We start from the raw sequence: 25,302 nt of genomic DNA, 5'->3' as shown, positions 1-25,302 counted from the left end.
CACCGGTCTACCACTCCTTTTTGGCCTCCCACTCCTTTTTGGACGCCAATTTTTTCTGGCCTCTACTTCTCTCCAGCCTCCCACCCTTTTTGGGCCTCCCACCCCTTTTCGGCCTCCCACCCCTTTTCGCATGTTAATTTTTTCTGGCCTCTACTATTCACCGGTCTCCCACTCCTTTTTGGCCTCCCACCCCTTTTCAACTTCTGATTTTTTTCTGGCCTCTACTGTTCACTGCTCTCCCATCCTTTTTGTTCTCCCACTCTTTTTCGGCCTCCAATTTTTTCTGGACTCTACTTCACTCCAGCCTCCCACCCGTTTTGGGCCTCCCACCCCTTTTTGGCCTCCAATTTCTCCTGGCCTCTACTGCTCTCAGGCCTCCCACCCTTTTTGGGCCTCCCACTCCTTTTTGTCCTCCCATCCCTTTTTGACCTCCAGTTATTACTGACCCCTACTCCTCTCCAGCCTCCCACACTTTTTTGGCCCCCCCACCCCTTTTCGGCTGCTAATTTTTTCTGGCCTCTACTATTCACGGTCTCCCACTCCTTTTCAGCCTCCAATTTTTCCTGGCCTCTACTTCTCTCCAGCCTCCCACCCTTTTATGGCCTCCCACCCCTTTTTACCCTCCCACCCCTTTTCAACTTCTGATTTTTTCTGGCCTCTACTATTCACCGGTCTCCCACTCCTTTTTGGCCTCCCACTCTTTTTCGGCCTCCTATTTTTCCTGGCCTCTACGTCTCTCCAGCCTCCCAACATTTTATGGCCTCCCACTCCTTTTTGGACGCCAATTTTTTCTGGCCTCTACTTCTCTCCAGGCTCCCACCCTTTTTGGGCCTCCCACCCCTTTTTGGCCTCCCACCCCTTTTCGGCTGCTAATTTTTTCTGGCCTCTACTATTCACCGGTCTCCCCCTCCTTTTTGGCCTCCCACTCTTTTTCGGCCTCCAGATTTTCTGGCCTCTACTTCTCTCCAGCCTCCCACCCTTTTTTGGCCTCCCACCCATTTTCGGCCGCCAATTTTTTCTGGTCTCTACTTCTCTCCAGCCTCCTACCATTTATCGGTCTCCCACCCCTTTTTGCCCTCCCACCCCTTTTCAACTTCTGATTTTTTCTGGCCTCTACTTTTCACTGGTCTCCCACTCCTTTTTGGCCTCCCACTCCTTTTCAGCCTCCAATTTTTTCTGGCCTCTACTTCTCTCCAGCCTCCCACCCTTTTTTAGCCTCCCACCCCTTTTCGGCCTCCCACCCCTTTTCGCATGTTAATTTTTTCTGGCCTCTACTATTCACCGGTCTCCCACTCCTTTTTGGCCTCCCACTCTTTTTCGGCCTCCTATTTTTCCTGGCCTCTACTTCTCTCCAGCCTCCCAACATTTTATGGCCTCCCACTCCTTTTCGGCCGCCAATTTTTTCTGGCCTCTACTTCTCTCCAGCCTCCCACCCTTTTTTGGCCTCCCACCCATTTTCAGCCTCCAATTTTTTCTGGCCTCTACGTCTCTCCAGCCTCCCACCATTTATCGGCCTCCCACCCCTTTTTGGCCTCCCACTCCTTTTCAGCCTCCAATTTTTTCTGGCCTCTACTCCTCTCCAGCCTCCCAGCCTTTTTGGGCCTCCCACCCCTTTTCGGCCTCACACCCATTTACACATGCTAATTTTTTCTGGCCTCTACTATTCACCGGTCTCCCACTCCTTTTTGGCCTCCCACTCCTTTTCGGCCTCCAATTTTTTCTGGCCTCTACTTCTCTCCAGCCTCCCACCCTTTTATGGCCTCCCACAACTTTTCGGCCTCCCACCCCTTTTCGGCTTCTGATTTTTTCTGGCCTCTACTATTCACCGGTCTCCCACTCCTTTTTGGCCTCCCACTCTTTTTCAGCCTCCAATTTTTTCTGGCCTCTACTTCTCACCAGCCTCCCACCACTTTTTGGCCTCCCACCGCTTTTCAAATTCTGATTTTTTCTGGCCTCTACTATTCACCGGTCTCCCACTCCTTTTTGGCCTCCCACTCCTTTTCAGTCGCCAATTTTTTCTGGCCTCTACTTCTCTCCAGCCTCCCACCCTTTTTGGGCCTCCCACCCCTTTTTGGCCTCCCACCCCTTTACACATGCTAATTTTTTCTGGCCTCTACTATTCACCGGTCTACCACTCCTTTTTGGCCTCCCACCACTTCTTATCCTCCAATTTTTTCTGGCCTCTACTTCTCTCCAGCCTCTCACCATTTATCAGCCTCCCACCCCTTTTTGGCCTCCCACCCCTTTTCGGCCTCCAATTTTTTCTGGCCTCTACTCCTCTCCAGCCTCCCAGCCTTTTTGGGTCTCCCACCCCTTTCTGGCCTCCCACCCCTTTTCGGCCTCCAATTTTTTCTGGCCTCTACTTCTCTCCAGCCTCCCACCCTTTTTTAGCCTCCCACCCCTTTTCGGCCTCCCACCCCTTTTCGCATGTTAATTTTTTCTGGCCTCTACTATTCACCGGTCTCCCACTCCTTTTTGGCCTCCCACCCCTTTTCAACTTCTGATTTTTTCTGGCCTATACTGTTCACTGGTCTCCCACTCCTTTTTGGCCTCCCACTCCTTTTCGGCCTCCAATTTTTCCTGGCCTCTACTTCTCTCCAGCCTCCCACCCTTTTTGGCCTCCCACTACTTTTCAGCCTCCAATTTTTTCTGGCCTCTACTCCTCTCCAGCCTCCCAGCCTTTTTGGGTCTCCCACCCCTTTCTGGCCTCCCACCCCTTTTCGGCCTCCAATTTTTTCTGGCCTCTACTTCTCTCCAGCCTCCCACCCTTTTTGGGCCTCCCACCCCTTTTTGGCCTCCCACCCCTTTTCGGCTGCTAATTTTTTCTGGCCTCTACTATTCACCGGTCTCCCACTGCTTTTTGGCCTCCCACTCCTTTTCGGCCTCCAATTTTTTCTGGCTTCTACTCCTCTCCAGCCTCCCACACCTTTTTGACCTCCCACCCCTTTTCGGCTGCTAATTTTTTCTGGCCTCTACTATTCACCGGTCTACCACTCCTTTTTGGCCTCCCACTCCTTTTTGGACGCCAATTTTTTCTGGCCTCTACTTCTCTCCTACCTCCCACCCTTTTTGGGCCTCCCACCCCTTTTCGGCCTCCCACCCCTTTTCGCATGTTAATTTTTTCTGGCCTCTACTATTCACCGGTCTCCCACTCCTTTTTGGCCTCCCACCCCTTTTCAACTTCTGATTTTTTTCTGGCCTCTACTGTTCACTGCTCTCCCATCCTTTTTGTTCTCCCACTCTTTTTCGGCCTCCAATTTTTTCTGGCCTCTACTTCTCTCCATCCTCCCACCATTTTTTGGCCTCCCACCCATTTTCGACCTCCAATTTTTTCTGGCCTCTACTTCACTCCAGCCTCCCACCCGTTTTGGGCCTCCCACCCCTTTTTGGCCTCCAATTTCTCCTGGCCTCTACTTCTCTCAGGCCTCCCACCCTTTTTGGGCCTCCCACTCCTTTTTGTCCTCCCATCCCTTTTTGACCTCCAGTTATTACTGACCCCTACTCCTCTCCAGCCTCCCACACTTTTTTGGCCCCCCCACCCCTTTTCGGCTGCTAATTTTTTCTGGCCTATACTATTCACGGTCTCCCACTCCTTTTCAGCCTCCAATTTTTCCTGGCCTCTACTTCTCTCCAGCCTCCCACCCTTTTTGGGCCTCCCACACTTTTTTGGCCCCCCCCACCCCTTTTCGGCTGCTAATTTTTTCTGGCCTCTACTATTCACGGTCTCCCACTCCTTTTCTGGCCTCCAATTTTTCCTGGCCTCTACTTCTCTCCAGCCTCCCACACTTTTTGGGCCTCCCACCCCTTTTTGGCCTCCAATTTTTCCTGGCCTCTACTTCTCTCCAGCCTCCCACCCTTTTTGGGCCTCCCACCCCTTTTTGGCCTCCCACCCCTTTTCGGCTGCTAATTTATTCTGGCCTCTACTATTCACCGGTCTACCACTCCTTTTTGGCCTCCCACCACTTCTTATCCTCCAATTTTTTCTGGCCTCTACTCCTCTCCAGCCTCCCAGCCTTTTTGGGTCTCCCACCCCTTTCTGGCCTCCCACCCCTTTTCGGCCTCCAATTTTTTCTGGCCTCTACTTCTCTCCAGCCTCCCACCCTTTTTGGGCCTCCCACCCCTTTTTGGCCTCCAATTGTTCCTGGCCTCTACTTCTCTCCAGCCTCCCACCCTTTTTGGGCCTCCCACCCCTTTTTGGCCTCCCACCCCTTTTCGGCTGCTAATTTTTTCTGGCCTCTACTATTCATCGGTCTCCCACTCCTTTTTGGCCTCCCACTCCTTTTCGGCCTCCTATTTTTCCTGGCCTCTACTTCTCTCCAGCCTCCCAACCTTTTACGGCCTCCCACTCCTTTTCGGCCGCCAATTTTTTCTGGCCTCTACTTCTCTCCAGCCTCCCACCATTTTTTGGCCTCCCACCCATTTTCAGCCTCCAATTTTTTCTGGCTTCTACGTCTCTCCAACCTCCCACCATTTATCGGCCTCCCACCCCTTTTTGGCCTCCCACTCCTTTTCAGCCTCCAATTTTTTCTGGCCTCTACTCCTCTCCAGCCTCCCAGCCTTTTTGGGCCTCCCACCCCTTTTCGGCCTCCCACCCCTTTACACATGCTAATATTTTCTGGCCTCTACTATTCACCGGTCTCCCACTCCTTTTTGGCCTCCCACTCCTTTTCGGCCTCCAATTTTTTCTGGCCTCTACTTCTCTCCAGCCTCCCACCCTTTTATGGCCTCCCACAACTTTTCGGCCTCCCACCCCTTTTCGGCTTCTGATTTTTTCTGGCCTCTACTATTCACCGGTCTACCACTCCTTTTTGGCCTCCCACTCCTTTTCGGCCGCCAATTTTTTCTGGCCTCTACTTCTCTCCAGCCTCCCACCCTTTTTGGGCCTCCCACACTTTTTTGGCCCCCCCCACCCCTTTTCGGCTGCTAATTTTTTCTGGCCTCTACTATTCACGGTCTCCCACTCCTTTTCGGCCTCCAATTTTTCCTGGCCTCTACTTCTCTCCAGCCTCCCACACTTTTTGGGCCTCCCACCCCTTTTTGGCCTCCCACTCCTTTTCGGCCTCCAATTTTTTCTGGCCTCTACTTCTCTCCAGCCTCCCACCCTTTTTGGGCCTCCCACCCCTTTTTGGCCTCCCACCCCTTTTCGGCTGCTAATTTTTTCTGGCCTCTACTATTCACCGGTCTCCCACTGCTTTTTGGCCTCCCACTCCTTTTCGGCCTCCAATTTTTTCTGGCTTCTACTCCTCTCCAGCCTCCCACACCTTTTTGACCTCCCACCCCTTTTCGGCTGCTAATTTTTTCTGGCCTCTACTATTCACCGGTCTACCACTCCTTTTTGGACTCCCACTCCTTTTTGGACGCCAATTTTTTCTGGCCTCTACTTCTCTCCAGACTCCCACCCTTTTTGGGCCTCCCACCCCTTTTCGGCCTCCCACCCCTTTTCGCATGTTAATTTTTTCTGGCCTCTACTATTCACCGGTCTACCACTCCTTTTTGGCCTCCCACCCCTTTTCAACTTCTGATTTTTTTCTGGCCTCTACTGTTCACTGCTCTCCCATCCTTTTTGTTCTCCCACTCTTTTTCGGCCTCCAATTTTTTCTGGCCTCTACTTCACTCCAGCCTCCCACCCGTTTTGGGCCTCCCACCCCTTTTTGGCCTCCAATTTCTCCTGGCCTCTACTTCTCTCAGGCCTCCCACCCTTTTTGGGCCTCCGACTCCTTTTTGTCCTCCCATCCCTTTTTGACCTCCAGTTATTACTGACCCCTACTCCTCTCCAGCCTCCCACACTTTTTTGGCCCCCCCACCCCTTTTCGGCTGCTAATTTTTTCTGGCCTCTACTATTCACGGTCTCCCACTCCTTTTCAGCCTCCAATTTTTCCTGGCCTCTACTTCTCTCCAGCCTCCCACCCTTTTTGGGCCTCCCACCCCTTTTTACCCTCCCACCCCTTTTCAACTTCTGATTTTTTCTGGCCTCTACTATTCACCGGTCTCCCACTCCTTTTTGGCCTCCCACTCTTTTTCGGCCTCCTATTTTTCCTGGCCTCTACGTCTCTCCAGCCTCCCAACATTTTATGGCCTCCCACTCCTTTTTGGACGCCAATTTTTTCTGGCCTCTACTTCTCTCCAGCCTCCCACCCTTTTTGGGCCTCCCACCCCTTTTTGGCCTCCCACCCCTTTTCGGCTGCTAATTTTTTCTGGCCTCTACTATTCATCGGTCTCCCACTCCTTTTTGGCCTCCCACACCTTTTCGGCCTCCTATTTTTCCTGGCCTCTACTTCTCTCCAGCCTCCCAACCTTTTACGGCCTCCCACTCCTTTTCGGCCGCCAATTTTTTCTGGCCTCTACTTCTCTCCAGCCTCCCACCATTTTTTGGCCTCCCACCCATTTTCAGCCTCCAATTTTTTCTGGCCTCTACGTCTCTCCAACCTCCCACCATTTATCGGCCTCCCACCCCTTTTTGGCCTCCCACTCCTTTTCAGCCTCCAATTTTTTCTGGCCTCTACTCCTCTCCAGCCTCCCAGCCTTTTTGGGCCTCCCACCCCTTTTCGGCCTCCCACCCCTTTACACATGCTAATATTTTCTGGCCTCTACTATTCACCGGTCTCCCACTCCTTTTTGGCCTCCCACTCCTTTTCGGCCTCCAATTTTTTCTGGCCTCTACTTCTCTCCAGCCTCCCACCCTTTTATGGCCTCCCACAACTTTTCGGCCTCCCACCCCTTTTCGGCTTCTGATTTTTTCTGGCCTCTACTATTCACCGGTCTACCACTCCTTTTTGGCCTCCCACTCCTTTTCGGCCGCCAATTTTTTCTGGCCTCTACTTCTCTCCAGCCTCCCACCCTTTTTGGGCCTCCCACACTTTTTTGGCCCCCCCCACCCCTTTTCGGCTGCTAATTTTTTCTGGCCTCTACTATTCACGGTCTCCCACTCCTTTTCGGCCTCCAATTTTTCCTGGCCTCTACTTCTCTCCAGCCTCCCACACTTTTTGGGCCTCCCACCCCTTTTTGGCCTCCCACTCCTTTTCGGCCTCCAATTTTTTCTGGCCTCTACTTCTCTCCAGCCTCCCACCCTTTTTGGGCCTCCCACCCCTTTTTGGCCTCCCACCCCTTTTCGGCTGCTAATTTTTTCTGGCCTCTACTATTCACCGGTCTCCCACTGCTTTTTGGCCTCCCACTCCTTTTCGGCCTCCAATTTTTTCTGGCTTCTACTCCTCTCCAGCCTCCCACACCTTTTTGACCTCCCACCCCTTTTCGGCTGCTAATTTTTTCTGGCCTCTACTATTCACCGGTCTACCACTCCTTTTTGGACTCCCACTCCTTTTTGGACGCCAATTTTTTCTGGCCTCTACTTCTCTCCAGACTCCCACCCTTTTTGGGCCTCCCACCCCTTTTCGGCCTCCCACCCCTTTTCGCATGTTAATTTTTTCTGGCCTCTACTATTCACCGGTCTACCACTCCTTTTTGGCCTCCCACCCCTTTTCAACTTCTGATTTTTTTCTGGCCTCTACTGTTCACTGCTCTCCCATCCTTTTTGTTCTCCCACTCTTTTTCGGCCTCCAATTTTTTCTGGCCTCTACTTCTCTCCAGCCTCCCACCCTTTTTGGGCCTCCCACACTTTTTTGGCCCCCCCCACCCCTTTTCGGCTGCTAATTTTTTCTGGCCTCTACTATTCACGGTCTCCCACTCCTTTTCGGCCTCCAATTTTTCCTGGCCTCTACTTCTCTCCAGCCTCCCACACTTTTTGGGCCTCCCACCCCTTTTTGGCCTCCCACTCCTTTTCGGCCTCCAATTTTTTCTGGCCTCTACTTCTCTCCAGCCTCCCACCCTTTTTGGGACTCCCACCCCTTTTTGGCCTCCCACCCCTTTTCGGCTGCTAATTTTTTCTGGCCTCTACTATTCACCGGTCTCCCACTGCTTTTTGGCCTCCCACTCCTTTTCGGCCTCCAATTTTTTCTGGCTTCTACTCCTCTCCAGCCTCCCACACCTTTTTGACCTCCCACCCCTTTTCGGCTGCTAATTTTTTCTGGCCTCTACTATTCACCGGTCTACCACTCCTTTTTGGACTCCCACTCCTTTTTGGACGCCAATTTTTTCTGGCCTCTACTTCTCTCCAGACTCCCACCCTTTTTGGGCCTCCCACCCCTTTTCGGCCTCCCACCCCTTTTCGCATGTTAATTTTTTCTGGCCTCTACTATTCACCGGTCTACCACTCCTTTTTGGCCTCCCACCCCTTTTCAACTTCTGATTTTTTTCTGGCCTCTACTGTTCACTGCTCTCCCATCCTTTTTGTTCTCCCACTCTTTTTCGGCCTCCAATTTTTTCTGGCCTCTACTTCACTCCAGCCTCCCACCCGTTTTGGGCCTCCCACCCCTTTTTGGCCTCCAATTTCTCCTGGCCTCTACTTCTCTCAGGCCTCCCACCCTTTTTGGGCCTCCGACTCCTTTTTGTCCTCCCATCCCTTTTTGACCTCCAGTTATTACTGACCCCTACTCCTCTCCAGCCTCCCACACTTTTTTGGCCCCCCCACCCCTTTTCGGCTGCTAATTTTTTCTGGCCTCTACTATTCACGGTCTCCCACTCCTTTTCAGCCTCCAATTTTTCCTGGCCTCTACTTCTCTCCAGCCTCCCACCCTTTTTGGGCCTCCCACCCCTTTTTACCCTCCCACCCCTTTTCAACTTCTGATTTTTTCTGGCCTCTACTATTCACCGGTCTCCCACTCCTTTTTGGCCTCCCACTCTTTTTCGGCCTCCTATTTTTCCTGGCCTCTACGTCTCTCCAGCCTCCCAACATTTTATGGCCTCCCACTCCTTTTTGGACGCCAATTTTTTCTGGCCTCTACTTCTCTCCAGCCTCCCACCCTTTTTGGGCCTCCCACCCCTTTTTGGCCTCCCACCCCTTTTCGGCTGCTAATTTTTTCTGGCCTCTACTATTCACCGGTCTCCCACTCCTTTTTGGCCTCCCACTCTTTTTCGGCCTCCAGATTTTCTGGCCTCTACTCCTCTCCAGCCTCCCAGCCTTTTTGGGCCTCCCACCCATTTTCGGCCTCCAATTTTTTCTGGCCTCTACTTCTCTCCAGCCTCCTACCATTTATCGGTCTCCCACCCCTTTTTACCCTCCCACCCCTTTTCAACTTCTGATTTTTTCTGGCCTCTACTTTTCACTGGTCTCCCACTCCTTTTTGGCCTACCACTCCTTTTCAGCCTCCAATTTTTTCTGACCTCTACTTCTCTCCAGCCTCCCACCCTTTTTTAGCCTCCCACCCCTTTTCGGCCTCCCACCCCTTTTCGCATGTTAATTTTTTCTAGCCTCTACTATTCACCGGTCTCCCACTCCTTTTTGGCCTCCCACTCTTTTTCGGCCTCCTATTTTTCCTGGCCTCTACTTCTCTCCAGCCTCCCAACATTTTATGGCCTCCCACTCCTTTTCAGCCGCCAATTTTTTCTGGCCTCTACTTCTCTCCAGCCTCCCACTCTTTTTTAGCCTCCCACCCCTTTTCGGCCTCCCACCCCTTTTCGCATGTTAATTTTTTCTGGCCTCTACTATTCACCGGTCTCCCACTCCTTTTTGGCCTCCCACCCCTTTTCAACTTCTGATTTTTTCTGGCCTATACTGTTCACTGGTCTACCACTCCTTTTTGGCCTCCCACTCCTTTTCAGCCTCCAATTTTTCCTGGCCTCTACTTCTCTCCAGCCTCCCACCCTTTTTGGGCCTCCCACCCCTTTTTACCCTCCCACCCCTTTTCAACTTCTGATTTTTTCTGGCCTCTACTATTCACCGGTCTCCCACTCCTTTTTGGCCTCCCACTCTTTTTCGGCCTCCTATTTTTCCTGGCCTCTACTTCTCTCCAGCCTCCCAACATTTTATGGCCTCCCACTCCTTTTCGGCCGCCAATTTTTTCTGGCCTCTACTTCTCTCCAGCCTCCCACCCTTTTTTGGCCTCCCACCCATTTTCAGCCTCCAATTATTTCTGGCCTCTACGTCTCTCCAGCCTCCCACCATTTATCGGTCTCCCACCCCTTTTTGGCCTCCCACTCCTTTTCAGCCTCCAATTTTTTCTGGCCTCTACTCCTCTCCAGCCGCCCAGCCTTTTTGGGCCTCCCACCCCTTTTCGGCCTCCCACCCCTTTACACATGCTAATTTTTTCTGGCCTCTACTATTCACCGGTCTCCCACTCCTTTTTGGCCTCCCACTCCTTTTCGGCCTCCAATTTTTTCTGGCCTCTACTTCTCTCCAGCCTCCCACCCTTTTATGGCCTCCCACAACTTTTCGGCCTCCCACCCCTTTTCGGCTTCTGATTTTTTCTGGCCTCTACTATTCACCGGTCTACCACTCCTTTTTGGCCTCCCACTCCTTTTCAGCCGCCAATTTTTTCTGGCCTCTACTTCTCTCCAGCCTCCCACCCTTTTTGGGTCTCACACCCCTTTTTGGCCTCCCACCCCTTTTCGGCTGCTAATTTTTTCTGGCCTCTACTATTCACCGGTCTACCACTCCTTTTTGGCCTCCCACCACTTCTTATCCTCCAATTTTTTCTGGCCTCTACTTCTCTCCAGCCTCCCACCCTTTTTGGGCCTCCCACACTTTTTTGGCCCCCCCCACCCCTTTTCGGCTGCTAATTTTTTCTGGCCTCTACTATTCACGGTCTCCCACTCCTTTTCTGGCCTCCAATTTTTCCTGGCCTCTACTTCTCTCCAGCCTCCCACACTTTTTGGGCCTCCCACCCCTTTTTGGCCTCCAATTGTTCCTGGCCTCTACTTCTCTCCAGCCTCCCACCCTTTTTGGGCCTCCCACCCCTTTTTGGCCTCCCACCCCTTTTCGGCTGCTAATTTTTTCTGGCCTCTACTATTCATCGGTCTCCCACTCCTTTTCGGCCTCCCACTCCTTTTCGGCCTCCTATTTTTCCTGGCCTCTACTTCTCTCCAGCCTCCCAACCTTTTACGGCCTCCCACTCCTTTTCGGCCGCCAATTTTTCCTGGCCTCTACTTCTCTCCAGCCTCCCAACATTTTATGGCCTCCCACTCCTTTTCGGCCGCCAATTTTTTCTGGCCTCTACTTCTCTCCATTCTCCCACCCTTTTTTGGCCTCCCACCCATTTTCAGCCTCCAATTTTTTCTGGCCTCTACGTCTCTCCAGCCTCCCACCATTTATCGGCCTCCCACCCCTTTTTGGCCTCCCACTCCTTTTCAGCCTCCAATTTTTTCTGGCCTCTACTCCTCTCCAGCCTCCCAGCCTTTTTGGGCCTCCCACCCCTTTTCGGCCTCCCACCCCTTTACACATGCTAATATTTTCTGGCCTCTACTATTCACCGGTCTCCCACTCCTTTTTGGCCTCCCACTCCTTTTCGGCCTCCAATTTTTTCTGGCCTCTACTTCTCTCCAGCCTCCCACCCTTTTATGGCCTCCCACAACTTTTCGGCCTCCCACCCCTTTTCGGCTTCTGATTTTTTCTGGCCTCTACTATTCACCGGTCTACCACTCCTTTTTGGCCTCCCACTCCTTTTCGGCCGCCAATTTTTTCTGGCCTCTACTTCTCTCCAGCCTCCCACCCTTTTTGGGCCTCCCACACTTTTTTGGCCCCCCCCACCCCTTTTCGGCTGCTAATTTTTTCTGGCCTCTACTATTCACGGTCTCCCACTCCTTTTCGGCCTCCAATTTTTCCTGGCCTCTACTTCTCTCCAGCCTCCCACACTTTTTGGGCCTCCCACCCCTTTTTGGCCTCCCACCCCTTTTCGGCCTCCAATTTTTTCTGGCCTCTACTTCTCTCCAGCCTCCCACCCTTTTTGGGCCTCCCACCCCTTTTTGGCCTCCCACCCCTTTTCGGCTGCTAATTTATTCTGGCCTCTACTATTCACCGGTCTACCACTCCTTTTTGGCCTCCCACCACTTCTTATCCTCCAATTTTTTCTGGCCTCTACTCCTCTCCAGCCTCCCAGCCTTTTTGGGTCTCCCACCCCTTTCTGGCCTCCCACCCCTTTTCGGCCTCCAATTTTTTCTGGCCTCTACTTCTCTCCAGCCTCCCACCCTTTTTGGGCCTCCCACCCCTTTTTGGCCTCCAATTGTTCCTGGCCTCTACTTCTCTCCAGCCTCCCACCCTTTTTGGGCCTCCCACCCCTTTTTGGCCTCCCACCCCTTTTCGGCTGCTAATTTTTTCTGGCCTCTACTATTCATCGGTCTCCCACTCCTTTTTGGCCTCCCACTCCTTTTCGGCCTCCTATTTTTCCTGGCCTCTACTTCTCTCCAGCCTCCCAACATTTTACGGCCTCCCACTCCTTTTCGGCCGCCAATTTTTTCTGGCCTCTACTTCTCTCCAGCCTCCCACCATTTTTTGGCCTCCCACCCATTTTCAGCCTCCAATTTTTTCTGGCCTCTACGTCTCTCCAACCTCCCACCATTTATCGGCCTCCCACCCCTTTTTGGCCTCCCACTCCTTTTCAGCCTCCAATTTTTTCTGGCCTCTACTCCTCTCCAGCCTCCCAGCCTTTTTGGGCCTCCCAACCCTTTACGGCCTCCCACCCCTTTACACATGCTAATATTTTCTGGCCTCTACTATTCACCGGTCTCCCACTCCTTTTTGGCCTCCCACTCCTTTTCGGCCTCCAATTTTTTCTGGCCTCTACTTCTCTCCAGCCTCCCACCCTTTTATGGCCTCCCACAACTTTTCGGCCTCCCACCCCTTTTCGGCTTCTGATTTTTTCTGGCCTCTACTATTCACCGGTCTACCACTCCTTTTTGGCCTCCCACTCCTTTTCGGCCTCCAATTTTTCCTGGCCTCTACTTCTCTCCAGCCTCCCACACTTTTTGGGCCTCCCACCCCTTTTTGGCCTCCCACTCCTTTTCGGCCTCCAATTTTTTCTGGCCTCTACTTCTCTCCAGCCTCCCACCCTTTTTGGGACTCCCACCCCTTTTTGGCCTCCCACCCCTTTTCGGCTGCTAATTTTTTCTGGCCTCTACTATTCACCGGTCTCCCACTGCTTTTTGGCCTCCCACTCCTTTTCGGCCTCCAATTTTTTCTGGCTTCTACTCCTCTCCAGCCTCCCACACCTTTTTGACCTCCCACCCCTTTTCGGCTGCTAATTTTTTCTGGCCTCTACTATTCACCGGTCTACCACTCCTTTTTGGCCTCCCACTCCTTTTTGGACGCCAATTTTTTCTGGCCTCTACTTCTCTCCAGCCTCCCACCCTTTTTGGGCCTCCCACCCCTTTTCGGCCTCCCACCCCTTTTCGCATGTTAATTTTTTCTGGCCTCTACTATTCACCGGTCTCCCACTCCTTTTTGGCCTCCCACCCCTTTTCAACTTCTGATTTTTTTCTGGCCTCTACTGTTCACTGCTCTCCCATCCTTTTTGTTCTCCCACTCTTTTTCGGCCTCCAATTTTTTCTGGCCTCTACTTCACTCCAGCCTCCCACCCGTTTTGGGCCTCCCACCCCTTTTTGGCCTCCAATTTCTCCTGGCCTCTACTTCTCTCAGGCCTCCCACCCTTTTTGGGCCTCCCACTCCTTTTTGTCCTCCCATCCCTTTTTGACCTCCAGTTATTACTGACCCCTACTCCTCTCCAGCCTCCCACACTTTTTTGGCCCCCCCACCCCTTTTCGGCTGCTAATTTTTTCTGGCCTCTACTATTCACGGTCTCCCACTCCTTTTCAGCCTCCAATTTTTCCTGGCCTCTACTTCTCTCCAGCCTCCCACCCTTTTATGGCCTCCCACCCCTTTTTACCCTCCCACCCCTTTTCAACATCTGATTTTTTCTGGCCTCTACTATTCACCGGTCTCCCACTCCTTTTTGGCCTCCCACTCTTTTTCGGCCTCCAGATTTTCTGGCCTCTACTTCTCTCCAGCCTCCCACCCTTTTTTAGCCTCCCACCCCTTTTCGGCCTCCCACCCCTTTTCGCATGTTAATTTTTTCTGGCCTCTACTATTCACCGGTCTCCCACTCCTTTTTGGCCTCCCACTCTTTTTCGGCCTCCTATTTTTCCTGGCCTCTACTTCTCTCCAGCCTCCCAACATTTTATGGCCTCCCACTCCTTTTCGGCCGCCAATTTTTTCTGGCCTCTACTTCTCTCCAGCCTCCCACCCTTTTTTGGCCTCCCACCCATTTTCAGCCTCCAATTTTTTCTGGCCTCTACATCTCTCCAGCCTCCCACCATTTATCGGCCTCCCACCCCTTTTTGGCCTCCCACTCCTTTTCAGCCTCCAATTTTTTCTGGCCTCTACTCCTCTCCAGCCTCCCAGCCTTTTTGGGCCTCCCACCCCTTTTCGGCCTCCCACCCCTTTACACATGCTAATTTTTTCTGGCCTCTACTATTCACCGGTCTCCCACTCCTTTTTGGCCTCCCACTCCTTTTCGGCCTCCAATTTTTTCTGGCCTCTACTTCTCTCCAGCCTCCCACCCTTTTATGGCCTCCCACAACTTTTCGGCCTCCCACCCCTTTTCGGCTTCTGATTTTTTCTGGCCTCTACTATTCACCGGTCTCCCACTCCTTTTTGGCCTCCCACTCTTTTTCAGCCTCCAATTTTTTCTGGCCTCTACTTCTCACCAGCCTCCCACCACTTTTTGGCCTCCCACCGCTTTTCAAATTCTGATTTTTTCTGGCCTCTACTATTCACCGGTCTACCACTCCTTTTTGGCCTCCCACTCCTTTTCAGCCGCCAATTTTTTCTGGCCTCTACTTCTCTCCAGCCTCCCACACTTTTTGGGCCTCCCACCCCTTTTTGGCCTCCCACCCCTTTTCGGCTGCTAATTTTTTCTGGCCTCTACTATTCACCGGTCTACCACTCCTTTTTGGCCTCCCACCACTTCTTATCCTCCAATTTTTTCTGGCCTCTACTTCTCTCCAGCCTCTCACCATTTATCAGCCTCCCACCCCTTTTTGGCCTCCCACTACTTTTCAGCCTCCAATTTTTTCTGGCCTCTACTCCTCTCCAGCCTCCCAGCCTTTTTGGGTCTCCCACCCCTTTCTGGCCTCCCACCCCTTTTCGGCCTCCAATTTTTTCTGGCCTCTACTTCTCTCCAGCCTCCCACCCTTTTTTAGCCTCCCACCCCTTTTCGGCCTCCCACCCCTTTTCGCATGTTAATTTTTTCTGGCCTCTACTATTCACCGGTCTCCCACTCCTTTTTGGCCTCCCACCCCTTTTCAACTTCTGATTTTTTCTGGCCTATACTGTTCACTGGTCTCCCACTCCTTTTTGGCCTCCCACTCCTTTTCGGCCTCCAATTTTTCCTGGCCTCTACTTCTCTCCAGCCTCCCACCCTTTTTGGCCTCCCACTACTTTTCAGCCTCCAATTTTTTCTGGCCTCTACTCCTCTCCAGCCTCCCAGCCTTTTTGGGTCTCCCACCCCTTTCTGGCCTCCCACCCCTTTTCGGCCTCCAATTTTTTCTGGCCTCTACTTCTCTCCAGCCTCCCACCCTTTTTGGGCCTCCCACCCCTTTTTGGCCTCCCACCCCTTTTCGGCTGCTAATTTTTTCTGGCCTCTACTATTCACCGGTCTCCCACTGCTTTTTGGCCTCCCACTCCTTTTCGGCCTCCAATTTTTTCTGGCTTCTACTCCTCTCCAGCCTCCCACACCTTTTTGACCTCCCACCCCTTTTCGGCTGCTAATTTTTTCTGGCCTCTACTATTCACCGGTCTACCACTCCTTTTTGGCCTCCCACTCCTTTTTGGACGCCAATTTTTTCTGGCCTCTACTTCTCTCCTACCTCCCACCCTTTTTGGGCCTCCCACCCCTTTTCGGCCTCCCACCCCTTTTCGCATGTTAATTTTTTCTGGCCTCTACTATTCACCGGGCTCCCACTCCTTTTTGGCCTCCCACCCCTTTTCAACTTCTGATTTTTTTCTGGCCTCTACTGTTCACTGCTCTCCCATCCTTTTTGTTCTCCCACTCTTTTTCGGCCTCCAATTTTTTCTGGCCTCTACTTCTCTCCATCCTCCCACCATTTTTTGGCCTCCCACCCATTTTCGACCTCCAATTTTTTCTGGCCTCTACTTCACTCCAGCCTCCCACCCGTTTTGGGCCTCCCACCCCTTTTTGGCCTCCAATTTCTCCTGGCCTCTACTTCTCTCAGGCCTCCCACCCTTTTTGGGCCTCCCACTCCTTTTTGTCCTCCCATCCCTTTTTGACCTCCAGTTATTACTGACCCCTACTCCTCTCCAGCCTCCCACACTTTTTTGGCCCCCCCACCCCTTTTCGGCTGCTAATTTTTTCTGGCCTATACTATTCACGGTCTCCCACTCCTTTTCAGCCTCCAATTTTTCCTGGCCTCTACTTCTCTCCAGCCTCCCACCCTTTTTGGGCCTCCCACACTTTTTTGGCCCCCCCCACCCCTTTTCGGCTGCTAATTTTTTCTGGCCTCTACTATTCACGGTCTCCCACACCTTTTCGGCCTCCAATTTTTCCTGGCCTCTACTTCTCTCCAGCCTCCCACACTTTTTGGGCCTCCCACCCCTTTTTGGCCTCCAATTTTTCCTGGCCTCTACTTCTCTCCAGCCTCCCACCCTTTTTGGGCCTCCCACCCCTTTTTGGCCTCCCACCCCTTTTCGGCTGCTAATTTATTCTGGCCTCTACTATTCACCGGTCTACCACTCCTTTTTGGCCTCCCACCACTTCTTATCCTCCAATTTTTTCTGGCCTCTACTCCTCTCCAGCCTCCCAGCCTTTTTGGGTCTCCCACCCCTTTCTGGCCTCCCACCCCTTTTCGGCCTCCAATTTTTTCTGGCCTCTACTTCTCTCCAGCCTCCCACCCTTTTTGGGCCTCCCACCCCTTTTTGGCCTCCAATTGTTCCTGGCCTCTACTTCTCTCCAGCCTCCCACCCTTTTTGGGCCTCCCACCCCTTTTTGGCCTCCCACCCCTTTTCGGCTGCTAATTTTTTCTGGCCTCTACTATTCATCGGTCTCCCACTCCTTTTTGGCCTCCCACTCCTTTTCGGCCTCCTATTTTTCCTGGCCTCTACTTCTCTCCAGCCTCCCAACCTTTTACGGCCTCCCACTCCTTTTCGGCCGCCAATTTTTTCTGGCCTCTACTTCTCTCCAGCCTCCCACCATTTTTTGGCCTCCCACCCATTTTCAGCCTCCAATTTTTTCTGGCCTCTACGTCTCTCCAACCTCCCACCATTTATCGGCCTCCCACCCCTTTTTGGCCTCCCACTCCTTTTCAGCCTCCAATTTTTTCTGGCCTCTACTCCTCTCCAGCCTCCCAGCCTTTTTGGGCCTCCCACCCCTTTTCGGCCTCCCACCCCTTTACACATGCTAATATTTTCTGGCCTCTACTATTCACCGGTCTCCCACTCCTTTTTGGCCTCCCACTCCTTTTCGGCCTCCAATTTTTTCTGGCCTCTACTTCTCTCCAGCCTCCCACCCTTTTATGGCCACCCACAACTTTTCGGCCTCCCACCCCTTTTCGGCTTCTGATTTTTTCTGGCCTCTACTATTCACCGGTCTACCACTCCTTTTTGGCCTCCCACTCCTTTTCGGCCGCCAATTTTTTCTGGCCTCTACTTCTCTCCAGCCTCCCACCCTTTTTGGGCCTCCCACACTTTTTTGGCCCCCCCCACCCCTTTTCGGCTGCTAATTTTTTCTGGCCTCTACTATTCACGGTCTCCCACTCCTTTTCGGCCTCCAATTTTTCCTGGCCTCTACTTCTCTCCAGCCTCCCACACTTTTTGGGCCTCCCACCCCTTTTTGGCCTCCCACTCCTTTTCGGCCTCCAATTTTTTCTGGCCTCTACTTCTCTCCAGCCTCCCACCCTTTTTGGGACTCCCACCCCTTTTTGGCCTCCCACCCCTTTTCGGCTGCTAATTTTTTCTGGCCTCTACTATTCACCGGTCTCCCACTGCTTTTTGGCCTCCCACTCCTTTTCGGCCTCCAATTTTTTCTGGCTTCTACTCCTCTCCAGCCTCCCACACCTTTTTGACCTCCCACCCCTTTTCGGCTGCTAATTTTTTCTGGCCTCTACTATTCACCGGTCTACCACTCCTTTTTGGCCTCCCACTCCTTTTTGGACGCCAATTTTTTCTGGCCTCTACTTCTCTCCAGCCTCCCACCCTTTTTGGGCCTCCCACCCCTTTTCGGCCTCCCACCCCTTTTCGCATGTTAATTTTTTCTGGCCTCTACTATTCACCGGTCTCCCACTCCTTTTTGGCCTCCCACCCCTTTTCAACTTCTGATTTTTTTCTGGCCTCTACTGTTCACTGCTCTCCCATCCTTTTTGTTCTCCCACTCTTTTTCGGCCTCCAATTTTTTCTGGCCTCTACTTCACTCCAGCCTCCCACCCGTTTTGGGCCTCCCACCCCTTTTTGGCCTCCAATTTCTCCTGGCCTCTACTTCTCTCAGGCCTCCCACCCTTTTTGGGCCTCCCACTCCTTTTTGTCCTCCCATCCCTTTTTGACCTCCAGTTATTACTGACCCCTACTCCTCTCCAGCCTCCCACACTTTTTTGGCCCCCCCACCCCTTTTCGGCTGCTAATTTTTTCTGGCCTCTACTATTCACGGTCTCCCACTCCTTTTCAGCCTCCAATTTTTCCTGGCCTCTACTTCTCTCCAGCCTCCCACCCTTTTATGGCCTCCCACCCCTTTTTACCCTCCCACCCCTTTTCAACATCTGATTTTTTCTGGCCTCTACTATTCACCGGTCTCCCACTCCTTTTTGGCCTCCCACTCTTTTTCGGCCTCCAGATTTTCTGGCCTCTACTTCTCTCCAGCCTCCCACCCTTTTTTAGCCTCCCACCCCTTTTCGGCCTCCCACCCCTTTTCGCATGTTAATTTTTTCTGGCCTCTACTATTCACCGGTCTCCCACTCCTTTTTGGCCTCCCACTCTTTTTCGGCCTCCTATTTTTCCTGGCCTCTACTTCTCTCCAGCCTCCCAACATTTTATGGCCTCCCACTCCTTTTCGGCCGCCAATTTTTTCTGGCCTCTACTTCTCTCCAGCCTCCCACCCTTTTTTGGCCTCCCACCCATTTTCAGCCTCCAATTTTTTCTGGCCTCTACATCTCTCCAGCCTCCCACCATTTATCGGCCTCCCACCCCTTTTTGGCCTCCCACTCCTTTTCAGCCTCCAATTTTTTCTGGCCTCTACTCCTCTCCAGCCTCCCAGCCTTTTTGGGCCTCCCACCCCTTTTCGGCCTCCCACCCCTTTACACATGCTAATTTTTTCTGGCCTCTACTATTCACCGGTCTCCCACTCCTTTTTGGCCTCCCACTCCTTTTCGGCCTCCAATTTTTTCTGGCCTCTACTTCTCTCCAGCCTCCCACCCTTTTATGGCCTCCCACAACTTTTCGGCCTCCCACCCCTTTTCGGCTTCTGATTTTTTCTGGCCTCTACTATTCACCGGTCTCCCACTCCTTTTTGGCCTCCCACTCTTTTTCAGCCTCCAATTTTTTCTGGCCTCTACTTCTCACCAGCCTCCCACCACTTTTTGGCCTCCCACCGCTTTTCAAATTCTGATTTTTTCTGGCCTCTACTATTCACCGGTCTCCCACTCCTTTTTGGCCTCCCACTCCTTTTCAGCCGCCAATTTTTTCTGGCCTCTACTTCTCTCCAGCCTCCCACACTTTTTGGGCCTCCCACCCCTTTTTGGCCTCCCACCCCTTTTCGGCTGCTAATTTTTTCTGGCCTCTACTATTCACCGGTCTACCACTCCTTTTTGGCCTCCCACCACTTCTTATCCTCCAATTTTTTCTGGCCTCTACTTCTCTCCAGCCTCTCACCATTTATCAGCCTCCCACCCCTTTTTGGCCTCCCACTACTTTTCAGCCTCCAATTTTTTCTGGCCTCTACTCCTCTCCAGCCTCCCAGCCTTTTTGGGTCTCCCACCCCTTTCTGGCCTCCCACCCCTTTTCGGCCTCCAATTTTTTCTGGCCTCTACTTCTCTCCAGCCTCCCACCCTTTTTTAGCCTCCCACCCCTTTTCGGCCTCCCACCCCTTTTCGCATGTTAATTTTTTCTGGCCTCTACTATTCACCGGTCTCCCACTCCTTTTTGGCCTCCCACCCCTTTTCAACTTCTGATTTTTTCTGGCCTATACTGTTCACTGGTCTCCCACTCCTTTTTGGCCTCCCACTCCTTTTCGGCCTCCAATTTTTCCTGGCCTCTACTTCTCTCCAGCCTCCCACCCTTTTTGGCCTCCCACTACTTTTCAGCCTCCAATTTTTTCTGGCCTCTACTCCTCTCCAGCCTCCCAGCCTTTTTGGGTCTCCCACCCCTTTCTGGCCTCCCACCCCTTTTCGGCCTCCAATTTTTTCTGGCCTCTACTTCTCTCCAGCCTCCCACCCTTTTTGGGCCTCCCACCCCTTTTTGGCCTCCCACCCCTTTTCGGCTGCTAATTTTTTCTGGCCTCTACTATTCACCGGTCTCCCACTGCTTTTTGGCCTCCCACTCCTTTTCGGCCTCCAATTTTTTCTGGCTTCTACTCCTCTCCAGCCTCCCACACCTTTTTGACCTCCCACCCCTTTTCGGCTGCTAATTTTTTCTGGCCTCTACTATTCACCGGTCTACCACTCCTTTTTGGCCTCCCACTCCTTTTTGGACGCCAATTTTTTCTGGCCTCTACTTCTCTCCTACCTCCCACCCTTTTTGGGCCTCCCACCCCTTTTCGGCCTCCCACCCCTTTTCGCATGTTAATTTTTTCTGGCCTCTACTATTCACCGGGCTCCCACTCCTTTTTGGCCTCCCACCCCTTTTCAACTTCTGATTTTTTTCTGGCCTCTACTGTTCACTGCTCTCCCATCCTTTTTGTTCTCCCACTCTTTTTCGGCCTCCAATTTTTTCTGGCCTCTACTTCTCTCCATCCTCCCACCATTTTTTGGCCTCCCACCCATTTTCGACCTCCAATTTTTTCTGGCCTCTACTTCACTCCAGCCTCCCACCCGTTTTGGGCCTCCCACCCCTTTTTGGCCTCCAATTTCTCCTGGCCTCTACTTCTCTCAGGCCTCCCACCCTTTTTGGGCCTCCCACTCCTTTTTGTCCTCCCATCCCTTTTTGACCTCCAGTTATTACTGACCCCTACTCCTCTCCAGCCTCCCACACTTTTTTGGCCCCCCCACCCCTTTTCGGCTGCTAATTTTTTCTGGCCTATACTATTCACGGTCTCCCACTCCTTTTCAGCCTCCAATTTTTCCTGGCCTCTACTTCTCTCCAGCCTCCCACCCTTTTTGGGCCTCCCACACTTTTTTGGCCCCCCCCACCCCTTTTCGGCTGCTAATTTTTTCTGGCCTCTACTATTCACGGTCTCCCACACCTTTTCGGCCTCCAATTTTTCCTGGCCTCTACTTCTCTCCAGCCTCCCACACTTTTTGGGCCTCCCACCCCTTTTTGGCCTCCAATTTTTCCTGGCCTCTACTTCTCTCCAGCCTCCCACCCTTTTTGGGCCTCCCACCCCTTTTTGGCCTCCCACCCCTTTTCGGCTGCTAATTTATTCTGGCCTCTACTATTCACCGGTCTACCACTCCTTTTTGGCCTCCCACCACTTCTTATCCTCCAATTTTTTCTGGCCTCTACTCCTCTCCAGCCTCCCAGCCTTTTTGGGTCTCCCACCCCTTTCTGGCCTCCCACCCCTTTTCGGCCTCCAATTTTTTCTGGCCTCTACTTCTCTCCAGCCTCCCACCCTTTTTGGGCCTCCCACCCCTTTTTGGCCTCCAATTGTTCCTGGCCTCTACTTCTCTCCAGCCTCCCACCCTTTTTGGGCCTCCCACCCCTTTTTGGCCTCCCACCCCTTTTCGGCTGCTAATTTTTTCTGGCCTCTACTATTCATCGGTCTCCCACTCCTTTTTGGCCTCCCACTCCTTTTCGGCCTCCTATTTTTCCTGGCCTCTACTTCTCTCCAGCCTCCCAACCTTTTACGGCCTCCCACTCCTTTTCGGCTGCCAATTTTTTCTGGCCTCTACTTCTCTCCAGCCTCCCACCATTTTTTGGCCTCCCACCCATTTTCAGCCTCCAATTTTTTCTGGCCTCTACGTCTCTCCAACCTCCCACCATTTATCGGCCTCCCACCCCTTTTTGGCCTCCCACTCCTTTTCAGCCTCCAATTTTTTCTGGCCTCTACTCCTCTCCAGCCTCCCAGCCTTTTTGGGCCTCCCACCCCTTTTCGGCCTCCCACCCCTTTACACATGCTAATATTTTCTGGCCTCTACTATTCACCGGTCTCCCACTCCTTTTTGGCCTCCCACTCCTTTTCGGCCTCCAATTTTTTCTGGCCTCTACTTCTCTCCAGCCTCCCACCCTTTTATGGCCACCCACAACTTTTCGGCCTCCCACCCCTTTTCGGCTTCTGATTTTTTCTGGCCTCTACTATTCACCGGTCTACCACTCCTTTTTGGCCTCCCACTCCTTTTCGGCCGCCAATTTTTTCTGGCCTCTACTTCTCTCCAGCCTCCCACCCTTTTTGGGCCTCCCACACTTTTTTGGCCCCCCCCACCCCTTTTCGGCTGCTAATTTTTTCTGGCCTCTACTATTCACGGTCTCCCACTCCTTTTCGGCCTCCAATTTTTCCTGGCCTCTACTTCTCTCCAGCCTCCCACACTTTTTGGGCCTCCCACCCCTTTTTGGCCTCCCACTCCTTTTCGGCCTCCAATTTTTTCTGGCCTCTACTTCTCTCCAGCCTCCCACCCTTTTTGGGACTCCCACCCCTTTTTGGCCTCCCACCCCTTTTCGGCTGCTAATTTTTTCTGGCCTCTACTATTCACCGGTCTCCCACTGCTTTTTGGCCTCCCACTCCTTTTCGGCCTCCAATTTTTTCTGGCTTCTACTCCTCTCCAGCCTCCCACTCCTTTTTGGCCTCCCACTCCTTTTTGGACGCCAATTTTTTCTGGCCTCTACTTCTCTCCAGCCTCCCACCCTTTTTGGGCCTCCCACCCCTTTTCGGCCTCCCACCCCTTTTCGCATGTTAATTTTTTCTGGCCTCTACTATTCACCGGTCTCCCACTCCTTTTTGGCCTCCCACCCCTTTTCAACTTCTGATTTTTTTCTGGCCTCTACTGTTCACTGCTCTCCCATCCTTTTTGTTCTCCCACTCTTTTTCGGCCTCCAATTTTTTCTGGCCTCTACTTCACTCCAGCCTCCCACCCTTTTTGGGCCTCCCACCCCTTTTTGGCCTCCAATTTCTCCTGGCCTCTACTTCTCTCAGGCCTCCCACCCTTTTTGGGCCTCCCACTCCTTTTTGTCCTCCCATCCCTTTTTGACCTCCAGTTATTACTGACCCCTACTCCTCTCCAGCCTCCCACACTTTTTTGGCCCCCCCACCCCTTTTCGGCTGCTAATTTTTTCTGGCCTCTACTATTCACGGTCTCCCACTCCTTTTCAGCCTCCAATTTTTCCTGGCCTCTACTTCTCTCCAGCCTCCCACCCTTTTTGGGCCTCCCACCCCTTTTTACCCTCCCACCCCTTTTCAACTTCTGATTTTTTCTGGCCTCTACTATTCACCGGTCTCCCACTCCTTTTTGGCCTCCCACACTTTTTCGGCCTCCTATTTTTCCTGGCCTCTACTTCTCTCCAGCCTCCCAACATTTTATGGCCTCCCACTCCTTTTCGGCCGCCAATTTTTTCTGGCCTCTACTTCTCTCCAGCCTCCCACCCTTTTTTGGCCTCCCACCCATTTTCAGCCTCCAATTTTTTCTGGCCTCTACGTCTCTCCAGCCTCCCACCATTTATCGGCCTCCCACCCCTTTTTGGCCTCCCACTCCTTTTCAGCCTCCAATTTTTTCTGGCCTCTACTCCTCTCCAGCCTCCCAGCCTTTTTGGGCCTCCCACCCCTTTTCGGCCTCCCACCCCTTTACACATGCTAATTTTTTCTGGCCTCTACTATTCACCGGTCTCCCACTCCTTTTTGGCCTCCCACTCCTTTTCGGCCTCCAATTTTTTCTGGCCTCTACTTCTCACCAGCCTCCCACCCTTTTATGGCCTCCCACAACTTTTCGGCCTCCCACCCCTTTTCGGCTTCTGATTTTTTCTGGCCTCTACTATTCACCGGTCTCCCACTCCTTTTTGGCCTCCCACTCTTTTTCAGCCTCCAATTTTTTCTGGCCTCTACTTCTCACCAGCCTCCCACCCCTTTTTGGCCTCCCACCGCTTTTCAAATTCTGATTTTTTCTGGCCTCTACTATTCACCGGTCTACCACTCCTTTTTGGCCTCCCACTCCTTTTCAGCCGCCAATTTTTTCTGGCCTCTACTTCTCTCCAGCCTCCCACCCTTTTTGGGCCTCACACCCCTTTTTGGCCTCCCACCCCTTTTCGGCTGCTAATTTTTTCTGGCCTCTACTATTCACCGGTCTCCCACTCCTTTTTGGCCTCCCACTCCTTTTCGGCCGCCAATTTTTTCTGGCCTCTACTTCTCTCCAGCCTCCCACCCTTTTTGGGCCTCCCACACTTTTTTGGCCCCCCCCACCCCTTTTCGGCTGCTAATTTTTTCTGGCCTCTACTATTCACGGTCTCCCACTCCTTTTCGGCCTCCAATTTTTCCTGGCCTCTACTTCTCTCCAGCCTCCCACACTTTTTGGGCCTCCCACCCCTTTTTGGCCTCCCACTCCTTTTCGGCCTCCAATTTTTTCTGGCCTCTACTTCTCTCCAGCCTCCCACCCTTTTTGGGCCTCCCACCCCTTTTTGGCCTCCCACCCCTTTTCGGCTGCTAATTTTTTCTGGCCTCTACTATTCACCGGTCTCCCACTGCTTTTTGGCCTCCCACTCCTTTTCGGCCTCCAATTTTTTCTGGCTTCTACTCCTCTCCAGCCTCCCACACCTTTTTGACCTCCCACCCCTTTTCGGCTGCTAATTTTTTCTGGCCTCTACTATTCACCGGTCTACCACTCCTTTTTGGACTCCCACTCCTTTTTGGACGCCAATTTTTTCTGGCCTCTACTTCTCTCCAGCCTCCCACCCTTTTTGGGCCTCCCACCCCTTTTCGGCCTCCCACCCCTTTTCGCATGTTAATTTTTTCTGGCCTCTACTATTCACCGGTCTCCCACTCCTTTTTGGCCTCCCACCCCTTTTCAACTTCTGATTTTTTTCTGGCCTCTACTGTTCACTGCTCTCCCATCCTTTTTGTTCTCCCACTCTTTTTCGGCCTCCAATTTTTTCTGGCCTCTACTTCACTCCAGCCTCCCACCCGTTTTGGGCCTCCCACCCCTTTTTGGCCTCCAATTTCTCCTGGCCTCTACTTCTCTCAGGCCTCCCACCCTTTTTGGGCCTCCGACTCCTTTTTGTCCTCCCATCCCTTTTTGACCTCCAGTTATTACTGACCCCTACTCCTCTCCAGCCTCCCACACTTTTTTGGCCCCCCCACCCCTTTTCGGCTGCTAATTTTTTCTGGCCTCTACTATTCACGG

The sequence above is a fragment of the Strix uralensis genome, chromosome 4, assembly GCF_047716275.1.
Source record: "Strix uralensis isolate ZFMK-TIS-50842 chromosome 4, bStrUra1, whole genome shotgun sequence".
Taxonomy (NCBI): Eukaryota; Metazoa; Chordata; class Aves; order Strigiformes; family Strigidae; genus Strix; species Strix uralensis.
The sequence above is the reverse complement of the archived record's forward strand: the minus strand, read 5'-3'. Positions refer to the sequence as shown.